This window comes from Schistocerca nitens, chromosome 11, assembly GCF_023898315.1.
Source record: "Schistocerca nitens isolate TAMUIC-IGC-003100 chromosome 11, iqSchNite1.1, whole genome shotgun sequence".
Classification (NCBI taxonomy): domain Eukaryota; kingdom Metazoa; phylum Arthropoda; class Insecta; order Orthoptera; family Acrididae; genus Schistocerca; species Schistocerca nitens.
This window is the reverse complement of record NC_064624.1, coordinates 134,573,883-134,587,690: the sequence shown is the minus strand read 5'-3', so window position 1 is coordinate 134,587,690 and position 13,808 is coordinate 134,573,883.

Genomic DNA, 13,808 nt, shown 5'->3' with positions numbered 1-13,808 from the left:
AGTGACACCCACACACTGAACTTCAACTTCGCAGTGTCTATCGTCTGAGAGTGGCAATCAGATATAGCTACAATGGTGGCACGAAGGTCTTCCCAAGTGGAGGGACGACCAAGAAAAACAAAATGTGACTTACCCACCACTCGCATTCCCCTCAGGACAATTAAACTAACTCCCGTTCTGGCAAGTCGACAAACAAAGGCAAACAGGCCATCTTAACTCTTTCAATGTACTGATGCAACTCCTCCCTATCTTGCTGCATCCGGCAAATATAGTGACACTTGCACTGTTTACGAACTCCCATGGTCAATCTTTCGCTGATCACTAGCTCCCACAACTACTGCAATGAAAACCTTTCTTCCATGGCCCTGGCTGCCAGAGTTCTCAATTCACCTCTAGTTAAAGGATACAATAGAGACAAAATTACCTGATGCAAAATACCAAACGCATCAGAGAGTTGCTCAAAGCGAACAAACAACCATACCAACCTTTCAGTTTGCTCGAGTTGGTTGTAACAACATAGCTCAAAGGCTTTACTGATTCATTTTGCTTTCTGTTTTGTTCAATATCCCATCACTGACTTTCTGTAATTATTGTATGATTAATTCGATACCATATAAAAGTGTACACTCTTTTCTCTGTTAAAAACTTTGATGCCTTTTAGATTGTATGAAATGTTTTATCTTCATTGGTTAAATTCTTTGCCTGAGTTGGAGGGAAACAAAAATTATTATATATAACTGGAAATTTGTTAATCAACATTTTGATAACTTACTAATACGTGCAAATGATATGTTTTACTTAAAATGGTTGTTTACTACTTTGTATTTGCTAATCCTCACTTAGGATTCTCATTTTTTTATATGTAAAAAAGGTGTTGTGGTTCCCCTCTGGAACGGAAACTTGCAGCATGTGCAAAATGTGGCTGGCATCAATGAAAAGGTGGACCCAGCAGTTAGTCGGAGACTAGCGACCGAACCATTGGCAGCTAATGCTTGAGAAGTGCATCTTACTGGTGCCGAGGGAGGCTTCTTGTGGTTGTCCATACAATGCTGAAGCCTCGGGTGGATTGAGGGATTATTATCCTCTGTTACTCGAAATTACCTTAAAATCTGAGGAATTTCCCTAAGAAAAATATGACAGAGCACATCAGTTACATCTGCAAGTCCAGCTACTATCATATACTCGCCATCAATATTGCACAATCACTGCAACGAAGAGGGAGAATTATAATTTGTAAAGTGATGGATCAGCACTTACAGTGTGGTCAAATATAAGGTAACTCATACCTGAATTTATGTACCTACCTTGATTTTTTCCTTATCACAACACTTTTCAGGTTCCTCCCCATTTTAACTTTGATTACTGAGTGTGCTTGTTACGGAAAAATGGAAGTCTCAAAGCATAACAGCTATTTAATTAATGTTGTTTGATATTAAGTGAGAAAGAGTAGTTAAAAGTACTGTGGATTTAGCAAAACTGAGGGAGGTAGTAAATGTAGTTTTGTGAAAGCCTCCCAGTGTTTGAAACAGTTCAATTTAAAATTTTATGGACTTTCAAAATTATTTATTTAATCACTGATTTCAAAAGAAAAGAACTATGATGGTAACTAATAGGCAACTATCCATTTTGAAGTCAGTTTAAAGTAAATGGTCTTAATGATGGGTTTGAAAAGCAATATCTAGTGAATGTATTGACTGTAAAATCCATTAAAAATGCATACAAGGTAAGTCAATTTATTAAGAGCTGTTTATCAAAGTTGACATTCTTTAGATTGTTCTTGAAAGCGTTTTAGTTTGCTTTACAACAGTGGTCAAGATTAAGGGCCCCCCACAATTGAAAATTGCTCAAATGGACAAAGTTACTTGATTATAGAAAGGTCTCACTACTCTTGATATTTATGTTGAGTTCTGTGCACATTGTGTTCTAAAAAGTGTAACATCAGTTTATGAGCACCCACTTAGTCAAGGTAAAGTTACTATGAACAACGTTTTCCATAAATACAGTTACTTCTTTGACTTTAAAGAATAGTGTGAATATTTATGCAAGTGAGATTTTATTAAAATTTGTACTGTGCAGAAAGTATCTGATGAAGTAAGATTTGGCCCATGCCCAATTTCCAGTTTAACAGTGACTTGCATTTGGAGTGTTGATGAAGTTATTCAGTTTTGACAAAGTATTCAATGTTGATGATTGTAACAGTGTCCTATGTGTTTGTGAGAACGTGAATAACTTTCTGCTACTGCTTTTATGCACTATAACATTTTTGTTTTTACTTGTGACTGGGTTCATTGCACTTCCATACCAGAAAAGTATAGGTTGACTCTTTCCAATGAAGTTGCGTATATCTAATTCTTTCAAATGAGATGTTACATATTTCTGTGCCTAATTATGGTGGCGACCGTTTTCTTTATCATTTGAGCAGTTTGGACAGTTAAAACAGTTTCTAAACAGTATCACGGTCAAAACTACAAAATTACTTACAGAGGGTAACATTGTATTGCTTATATATACCATAATTGGTTAACAAAATAGTTTCAGAACATAAACGAGAGGCAGCACGTGTATTATACGCGACTTTTCCCGTGACGGGACCATTTATTTTCCTTTGACATAGTACGTGGTAAACCAAATTTGGCAATTGATAGCACACGCTACGGAAGCAGTTTAATGTTATACGTGACAGGACGTTTGTTCATTTTATCGCTACAGACTGAAAACATGCGGCAACTTTTTTTTTTCCTTTATTGAGTTTCAATTCCCCTCGAAGGGGGCGGGCTGGCAGCAGCTTAGTACGCTGCTCTACAGCCTACAGACTTTTTAAAAACGTAAGAAGAAAGAAACAAGAAAAACAGGCGATAAAACGGTGACTTAAATTGTAAAATGGCAGAAAATTGTGGAAAGGTAAAACATAAAGCAAAGTGGGTTGGTAATGTTAATAAAATACACAGGAATCAGACAAGTAACATAGTAGACACACAATTAAAAAAACATGGCGACAGTCTGGTTTCTGTTCGCAAGAGACAAAAAAAAATCACACTCATCGACAATATGATGGCCGTTCGCAACACTTTCCAAAAGACACACAACACGGAACACTCACTGTACAACACTGCACGAAAATGTAGGCACAAAAATGACACTCCCTAGCCAAGGGCTGATGGGGGGAGGGGAGGGGGGACCTGGATGAGGGGGATGAGAAGTAGGGAGGACAGACGAAACGAAAGCGTGAGAGACACGGATACAGACTGTAAAAATTAAATACTAAGTGTTTTGCAAAAGTAGTGTGCATAAAACGTCCATCCGCATGAACTTGCAATCAATTTGAAAGAACGAATAGTAAAAAGTTAGCTAAGATTAAAACTGAAAGGTATTTAAACTTAATAGTAACTAAAATGGATAATAAACTAGAAATGAATCCAGACAAGTGATAACGCAGTAAACAAAATGCGGCTGACAGTAGTTCACGTAGCGCACCCACAGAGGCCACTAGGCGCGTACTGAATTCCATAGAATTTCACTCAAACGTTAACGTACAGATTCAAGCTATGAATATCATGCGTACTAAACGAGACAAAACAGACAATGTTATGATTATGCAAATCAGTCAAGGCGAAGTAGAATTTAAACATGAAAAAGCAGCAGAACAAAAAAGCGAAAAGGCTCCAGGTATGTGAGATTTGTTCAGAATGCTATCTCCACAAATTTCAGAACAAGGCCGAAATATTAATAATCAACTTGCGGAGCAAAACCAAGAGATTACAGCACAAAGCCAACAAGTGAACATCTCCGGCGGTACTCCGAAAGGATACCGCCCTTCGATTGTGCCATTCCAGCACTAATCGAAGCGCTAGGTTTTCAGGTGCCAGCCAGCCAGCCAGCCCGAGCAGCAGCGGTCCAGCGGAGCAGCAGCGGTCCAGCCGAGCAGCAGCGGTCCAGCCGTACAGCAGCAGCATCAGCGGTCCCGGCCAGCAGCAGCGGTCCAGCCGGCGGCAGCCAGCCAGCCCTCCAGCAGCAGTCATCCAGCCAGCCAGCCAGCCAGCCCTCCAACAGCGGCAGCAGCAGCGGTCCCGGCCCCGTCCGCGGCAGCAGCAGCAGCTGCGGCATTCCTGCCAGCCGTCGCCACCGTCAGCACCAGCAGTGTGGGATTGTGGTCTTCGTCCGTCTTCGTCTTCATCCGTGTTGGTCTTCATCCGTTTTCGTCTTTGTCTGTCCCCAGTTTATTTTCCTTTCCCTTTCGTCCTGTGCATTTTTGTTTATCCCTGTCGTCATGTCAGCCCCCACCACTACCACCACAGCCATAGTTTATACTTCCTCCTCCGCCGCCACCACCATTACATGGTGTGCCCAGTCACACCCCCCTCTTTCCATCCCTCCTCTTCCCACTCTCCCTTCGCCCTCGCTCTTTGTCGCCCCCTCTCCAGCTTCTTCCTCCTGCTCCTCTGATCCTTTCCCCCCACTCCCCCAGGCTGTCACTGCAGCTCCAGCTAGGGTGGTGGCCCATCAGGCCACTGCCCGTGCCCAACTCTCCCCATCGCCTTCACCATCACCGCCACCACCATCGCCATCGCCGTCGCCTTCACTGTCACCATCTCCGGCGCCGACTGCTGCGTCCGCACCAGGACCTGCCCCTTCCCGCCACCTCCCTATAGCTCCTGTCCCTCATGTCACCACCCACCCTTCTGCCGCTGTTAAACGCCCTAGTGGCACCACCACCTCCTCCGCTCTCAAAAAGACCCCGCCCCGTCCTCCTTCCCCCCCCCAGGATGCCATGGATGTCTCCCCACCTGGCCCTGCTCCCTCCGCCTCCTCCTCCTCCTCCTCCTCCTCCCCCCCTGTTTATACAAATACCTCCTCTCCCGTCCCGATCCTTCCCTTCTCGAGGCCCGGAATCTCTCCCTCCTCCTCCGCCAACTCTTCCCTAGTGCCCCCATCTCTCTCCTCACTCCCCGACGGGATTCTGTTCTCATCTCCTCCCCCAGCCCAACCCTCCATGCTGACATCCTCTCCCGCCTCCTCATCACCTGTTTTGGCCCCAACGCCTCCCTCACCCCTGCTCCTTCTCCATCTCATACCCGCCAACCCCCAACCCATGCATCGCCTGCTGACCCTCACTGCCGTGATCACTCGGCTCAGTCCGTCGATCATGGAGGAGGAGGTGTTGGCGGAGCTCAAGGCGCATCCCACGCTGGAGATGTGGCCGGTCCACTGCATTTTCAACTCGGCCGGCCCCACCCACCTTATGCGGGTTTTCTCCGAGGACACCCCTCCGTTGACCGTCTCCTGAAGGAGGGTGCCCTCTTCAACCAGCGCTATAAGGTCGACCCCTCCCGTTCCCCTCCTCAATCCCTGCACTGCCAGAGGTGTCTTCGCTATAACGCACACCCAACAGCCGAGTACCATGAGGTTCCCACCTGCCTGCATTGTAGGCAAGCGCACTTCCTCCGGCAGTGCCCTAACCTTCAATCCCCTCCCTCCTGCAATACCTGCAATCTCCCCCATCCCACCTACTCCCAAAAGTGTAAAGCCCAACCCCCTCCAACCACTCCTGAACTCACCATACCTGTCCCTCCTCAGGACACCTCCACCCCTCCTGGCAATTCCCTTCATCCTCCCACCCCCCCCACCGCTGAGGACATTATCAGGTTCCTCACCATGGTCCTACAAAACGTCCACCCTTTCCAGCGACCTCACACCCTCCAACAGGTCTCCTTCGCCGCCCGTTCCATTTTCCACTTAAAAATGTATGCCACCTACTCCAGCAACCAGGCCCATTTCACCTTCTCCCGTCGTGACACCCTTGTCTAACTCCCTGTCATGGCGCAACAGCACCGTATCCTTTTCAACAACATCCGCTCCCTTCCCACCAACAAGAACCTCTTCCTGCACACCCTTGCCACCCACCGCGTGGATGCCTTCCTCCTCAATGAAAGTTTCCTCCAACCCCACCACACTGTCCACACGTCGCCCTACCTCCTTCACCACTCCAATAATCTCCTCCCGATTGTGCGTGGCGGAGTTGCCATTGGTCACCACCGCCAGATCCCAGTTCGGCTCCAACCTCTCCTTCCCGACCCCACTGAACACCTGATCCTTAGTCTCTTCTTCCCCGGCCTTACCATCACCTGCACCACCATCTATGTCCGCCCTAACGTCCTTATTCCCTTCGACTTCCTCTCCCACATTGACCGTACCTTCTCCTCCTACGTGATCGCGGCCGACCTCAACATCCACAGTCGTTCCGCCACCCAGTTACGGTGGTGGCATTGGTTCCTCTCCTCCCTTCAAGGCGACCTCATCCTCATCCCCCAGCACACCCGTCCCGAATCCAACTCCACTCCCGACGTTATCCTTTCCTCCCCTAACCTCCTTGGCCACATAACGGTGGATGTCCTGGAGCCTATTGGTAGCGACCATCTCCCTGTCCTCCTCACCGTTTCAGACGGTCGTCGCCCCTCGTAATGACCCTCCCCCAAAGTACGTCCATGACTATTCCTGTGCCAACTGGAATGCCTACCGGGATACCCTCTCCACCCAGGTCGATAGCCACCCCTTCACCTACCACCACCCTGACGATGTAACGCATGCCGCCTCCTTTCTCCAGCAGACCTTGTCTGAGGCTGTGGAGGCCCACGTCTCTACTGTCGCCATCCACCCCCACCATCCTACCTTACCCCCACACGCTGTCCTCCTCCTCCATGAATCCCGCCGTCTCTACTGTGCCTTCCTCCACACGCGTGACCCGGACACACTCCGACGCCACCGGCAACTCCAGCGACACATTCGTAATTTGCTCGTGGCTAAGAAACGCCGGAACTGGCGACAGACATTCATCCGTTTAAATGCTACCCTACCTATAAACTCGTCCAAGTTCTGGTCAGACTTCCGTCGCCTTACCGAAACTAAACCCTCCCCCTACTACCCTCTTCTCCATGATGATCATCCCTTCCCTGACACCCTTAGTAAGGCCAATCACTTTGCCTCTTACCTCTCCGATGTCTTTTCTATCCCTGATGATCCCCATTTCGATTACTCCCTCTTCCCGGATGTCCGCGATCGAACTGACACCTCTGTCCCTCCCCTCTCCTGGTTTCCAATGCTTGGACAACATAGCACACACGGATCTCAATGTCCCTATCACTACACAGGATGTCATTGCTACACTCCGCACAAAAGGCAACACCGCTCCTGGTCACGATTGTGTCACCTACTGTCACCTACTGTCACCTTCGTGAAGCCCCTGTCTCTTTCCTCTCCACCCTGGCCAGGCTCTACAATGTAGTCCTGTCCACTGGTTACTACCCTGACCTGTGGAAAACCTCCCGTATCCTGATGTTCCTTAAACCTGGTAAACCGCCGTCTGCCGTCTCCTCCTACTGTCCCATCAGCCTTACCTCGGTCTTCAGCAAGGTCCTGGAATCCATCCTCACCAGACGCATCCACCAGCATCTCCGCCAGCACCACCTCCTTCCCATTACCCAGTGTGGCTTTCGGCCGTCCTTCGCTTCCGACGACCTTCTCCTTCACTTCACTCATCTCCTATCCGAACAGCTTAATTCCCGTCGCTTGCAATCTTCCTCTCCCTGGACCTCAAACGTGCTTATGACCGCTTATGGCATTCCGGTCTCCTCTTCAAGCTCCAAACCTTCGCCCTTCCTATTAACTACGTCCGTCTGATCGGCTCCTTTCTCTCACACCGTCCTTCCTACGTCACCATCCATAACACGGATTCCTACACCTTCTTTCCCTCCGCCGGTGTGCCCCAAGGCTCTGTCCTCTCTCCCCTTCTGTACCTTTTATATACGGAGGACATGCCGCCGCCGTCACCCCCCGTCCACCTCCTCCAGTTTGCCGATGACACTGCCTTCCTTGCCCTTGCCCCCACCCTGCAGCGCTGCCAACACCTTCTCCAATCCCATCTTGACCGATTCACCGCTTGGTGCAACCAGTGGTTGCTCAAGGTCAATCCCTCCAAAGCCCAGGCGATCATTGTAGGCAAAACCATCCCTTCCTTCCGCCTCCTTAATTTCTATCTCACTGTCTATGGCCGTCCTATCGCCCTCACCCCCACCCTTAAGTACCTTGGCGTCACCCTCGACCATCGACTCTCCTGGACCCCCCATCTTCATACAATCCAAGCCAAGGCACGCTCCCGACTCCGTCTCCTCAAGTTCCTTTCCGGCCGTACGTGGGGTCTGGACACCTCCACCATCCTGCACACCTATAAATCTCTCATCTGCCCTATCCTTTGTGACGCCCATCTGGCCTGGATCTCTGCCCCCCCTACCTTTTATAAATCCCTTCAAATCCTTGAACGCCATGCTCTCCGCCTCGCCTATCGCATCCGTCTCCCCTCCCCCACGCGGATCCTGTATGATCTCATTCTGTTCCCCCACCTCCTCTTTTCCTTGAAAGGATACGGATCCTGTACACCTCCCGCAAACTCGATCCTCCTCACCAGCTTGTCTCGCCCATCCTCTCCCGCCCCCGCCCGCTGCCACACCTGTATTCCCACGTCCCACCCGGTCTCCATCTCTCCACCCTCCTTACCCTCGCCCAAGGTGGCTTCCGCCAGCTCTCCCTCCCTGATGATGCCCTCCTCCCCCCCATCTACCCCTCCTACCAACTTTGATCCACCCTCCCTCTTCCTGTGTTTGCTCCTTTGGGCACCCTCCCACTCTTCTCTCCCTCTTCCCTCCCTCCTCCGTTTCTCCCCACTCCTCCCCCGGGCGTCCTCTCCCCTGTCCCTCTCCTCCTCCCCCCCATCTCCTCAGCCATTGGCATCCTTGTTCTCCCCTCTCCCCCCTCTGCCCCACCTCACCCTTCTTCCCCTCTTGGCAGGTCCCCAGACTCACACCCACTAAGTGGACATTCACGCGCCGGAGATCATCGCCATCAGTGTCTCGTGTGTACCATCATGTTTAGTGTTCAGTGTTCACCGCCGCACTCCATCGTTCACCTGTGCCATCGCCATCTTCAGTGTTTGTGCGTCATGTCAACAGTTTCCAGTGTGGATTATTGTCGAGTGTGAACGGCTCCGTGTTTGTCTTTATGTGTCTACTGTTTTATTGCCCACCATTCTGTAACTTTTGTGTATTCCTCCTGTTTTTTCTCATTGTGTATTCTATGGCTGAAGAGCAGCGTAGAATGCTGCTGACAGCCTGCCTGTTGTACAGGTTTTAAAATAACAATAAAGAAAAAAAAAACAAGTGAACGTTCTAAGTAGCGATATTGAAATGCTATTGATACATCCGAGAGCTAGGCGGACTGAAGCTGAAATCATTTGGGAACTTTGGAAGAAATTATCGGGAGATTCGAAACGATATGTCGGAAGTGACCATAGGAGTTTTTCAGCATTTTTGGAAAAAGGTCGATGGCGAAGACCCTTCGCAAGGATATAGCACGTCTCGTCCTGATAATAACAACCGATCGCGAGAAGATAATGACCAGAAGGAACGGACGGAAAATGACAGATTTCACGTAAAAATTCTACAAAGAGATCATGGAAGAGGAAGAAGCAATTTTACGCCGTGCGGCAGAGGATTCATTTTCAAACTAGAGACGAATTGGAAAACTAAAACCGCGTGTGTTAAGGGCCAGATTCACACGGAGGGCTGTTTTAGGCCCAAAGCAAAGATGTCAAATAAGAAATTCGAGTGGGAGGAATGCAAACTATGGGGCACAAAGATTAAGAATGTGGCGGTGGAAGACGTGCGTGGAGTGATACATAGTGATGTGCATCGATCGGAAGCTGGCAGTAGTTAAAGTGGCTGCCGCTTGCATACAGGGTGATACTGTAGAGGGCGCTTGGTGAAGTGGTTAAATGGCCGGCATGAGAACAAGATGGCTGCCATAGAGAGAGAAAGAAGAGGTGGAATCGGACATTTCCGTTGACCAGTTTCAATAATACATGTATGTGAAACTGAGAATGAAGCTGTCATGTAATAAATGTAATCCGATATTAGGATAGTGCGAAAAGACATTACTGAAGGAAAAAAGGGAACAGGAAATTACGATTATTTACTGCCAGTAATGTATACAAGAAATAAGACGTAAATGTAGAGGAAATAGTGATGAGTAGAAACGAAAGGAAAATAGGATTTGCCACGCAAAATACGTGTGCAAAAATAATACAGGAAAGTGATGTAAGCCAGGATAACAATAAATATGACGTTATGAACAGTGCAAATGAAATAATTCTTGAGGAAAATGTTTTTTGTGAGGCAGATACCGTAAAATCAGATAGGAATTTCACACAGTCCTTTACAAATAACAGTGAGGAGGAAAGTGTAACGAAAAAAAAAATGTGTGTGAAATCTTATGGGACTTAACTGCTAAGGCCATCAGTCCCTAAGCTAACACACTACTTAACCTAAATTATCCTAGGGACAAACACACACACTGATGCCCAAGGGAGAACTCGAACCTCCGCCAGGACCAGCCACACAGTCCATGACTGCAACGCCTCAGACCGCTCGGCTAATCCCGCATGGCCAAAGTGTAATGAAGACTATCGGAGTAAATGGCGATTATATGAAGTATGAAATCAAAGCTGATGTTGCTCAAAGTGATACCACAGAAATGCTCGAGTGTTTAAACTATATTCAGTGTGCAGAAAATAATCGGAAAAACAAAGTGGCGAAAACATCTAATGATGGATTGCCCCACTGTCTAAAAATTGCATTCCTGCTCAAATCTAGTGAAAGTAAGAATACATTTGCAGAAAGAGGCTACGAAAGAATTAATGACGTTTTTTCAGAACAAAACCCAGAATGGGAAACTGAAAAAAAATCCAAAGGAACCTATTAATACTATACTATGGTAAGCTTTATTTAATGTTCTGAAATAATTTGAATTACAGAAAGTAGTAGAACCACACGAGAAAAATATAAAAGAACAGGAACTGCTAAAGGTCTCTAGAGACAGATGTCAAGAAACCTAAAAACCCACCTGATATAAAACAAAAATCAGTAGGTAACATCTGTTGGAAAGATATAATTGTTGAACAGGATCTATTGTGGGAAGAACAGGAGGAGAAAGAACCTAAAGTTGTTAAACAAACTGTCATTCCCATAAATGTTTATAACATTGAGTTAAAAGTACTTTTAGATACAGGATCCTAAATCAATGCTATATCAGAATCATTTTTTGAACATATTTCATGTCAGCCATGGGTAGTAATTATGTCTGTGAGTGGAGTAAAGATTATAGGAGCTACTGGCAAATCCAGTAAACCCATTCGAAAACAAGTACTGAATGAATCTCAGTTGTTTAAGATGGCAGCCATTAAAGTTGTACAATTCGTAAGCTCCACTTTTAACGAAAAAAACGCGTATTTAATTGTTCCCCGTGTGAGAAATATAATGCTGTTTATAATAATCTGTGTGTGTTATGCTAAATTTCAATGAAAAACACTGGAAGTCAAGATGAATTAACAGATAAACCACATGTAAATACAAGGAGCTCATATCAACTTGCAAAACGTGCGCCCTTGCTGCGAAACATTGAAGAAATCCGTTGTGAAATAGCTACAAAAGAAAAAATAATCAACACTCTCTGTGACGACATAATTAAGCTGCAAAAGAACTTGATTTATTTGGAATCTTCAAACTGTGCAAATATTTTGCAAGCTTTACCGGTAACAAACAAGAGTTATTCTGAAGATCATTTTAGGCTTAAAAAGTTCAATCGCCCATTTCAAAGTGAAACAGTGTTTCAAGTTACCGATACACCAATAAACATTCGCAGTGACTTAGAGACTATCAAAGGTGCAGAAGATAAGTGTGCAAATGAAACTAAAAACACAAGTGAGTTAACAGAAGTGACAATAATGACAAGAAAGCAAACTTTTAATGTAAATATTCATTCGGATAGTCACGGACGCGAACTCGCGAAAGTTCTACTTTCGGATTATAGTGTTAACTCTTGTAGCTACGTTAAACCTGGAGCACCTATGTGCGAAGTCACAAATAATACACTACTGGCCATTAAAATTGCTACACCACGAAGATGACGTGCTACAGACGCGAAATTGAACCGACAGGAAGAAGATGCTGTGATATGCAAATGATTAGCTTTTTCAGAACATTCACACAAGGTTGGCAAAGGTGGCGACACCTACAACGTGCTGACATGAGGAAAGTTTCCAACCGATTTCCCATACACAAACAGCAGTTGACCGGCGTTGCCTGGTGAAACGTTGTTGTGATGCCTCGTGTAAGGAGCAGAAATGCGTACCATCACGTTTCCGACTTTGATAAAGGTCGGATTGTAGGCTATCGCAATTGCGGTTTATCATATCGCGCCATTGCTGCTCGCGTTGGTTGAGATCCAATGACTGTAAGCAGAATATGGAATCGGTGGGTTCAGGACCCAATGCGGAACGCCGTGCTGGATCCCAACGGCGAGATGACAGGCATCTTATCCGCATGGCTGTAACGGATCGTGCAGCCACGTCTCCAACCCTCAGTCAACAGATGGGGACGTTTGCAAGACAACAACCATCTGCGTGAACAGTTCGACAACGTTTGCAGCAGCACGGGCTAGCGAGTACTGACTTGACCCGGGGTCTAGCCATCTCCCCTCCACACTGTCTGAGCACTGTAGCTAGTGACCAATAAGGAGCCACCAGACGACTACCAATGAAAAAGTGCTGTGCATCAGGCGCGCGCGTGCGAAATTTTGTGTTAGTCACTACTCACTATTGTGTTTGTATCGAGGCCAACGAGCCCGTTGGCCTCGGTTTGTATGTGTATGCGTTTCCTGCGTCAGCGTGTCCTCCGTACTGTATTTTGGAAATGATTTCGTTCGAAGATAGTGTTGTGTACAAGCGAAAGGCTGAAGTATTTGTAAGTACCATATTTAGTATGAATTTTCTGCACTTAATGTTTTTTTAAGCGTTGAAATTCGTTGCTTTCAATGGAAATGTTGTCGGCGAACGAAAGGCAGAGTGAAATAGTTAATACTATTTCTCAAGTGGGTGTATTCTCTGCTTGCTTTTTGAAGCTATTAATCCAGACTGCTCACTTGACAGTTGTTGTTGGCAACTTGGTAATGTTGGCTACTTAAGATTATAGAATTACGGGGATCAAATAAAACATGAAAGATAAGGGTATTGGTAGGGTAAAAATAAAATAAGCACGATCGGGTAAAAATAGCTATTACTAGAGTACATTATGGAAGGAAATAAGATGAAGGTACAGCCAACTTGTTTACCTGATCAGAAATCCTCATTTAATAATCTTGCTGTGGACTCCAGTAATTTAAATGGTGTGATAGTAAGCAGGAGATTTAATAACTGTATGAAACAGCGCGCGCAAATCATAATATAAAACAGCGGTATACCTATTTTGACAGATTTTCATTTCTCGGTACTGGAAAATTACCATTTAATACATGTTTCTGTACGAATTTGGTTTTTATGTTTCTTGTTACCCACATAGACTTTTAATGATCCTTTAAAAGAAGGCTTTTTTCGTAGGCCATTTTTTCTTTATGTTTCACATATATGTGAAACATGTATATGTGTAAGAAGTTTCATAATCAGCTAAAACTTATTAACATTGTGTACTGGAATTATAAAACACATTTGTATACTAAACTGTGAGTTGTTTTTTTCCATTGTTTGGAAAGGTGGAGGAAAAGTGGAGTAAACAGAAGGCAATCATATCTTGAGCAGCTGACTGCGTACTAAGTTCAGATTAATTACAAATAGTGTTTGCTTTTTTTTTAAATTAGTAACTTTTTTGTTTACTCTCTGTATTTCAATTTGGAAATCATTAGACTGTCAGTAGTGTTGAATGCCTAGAAAT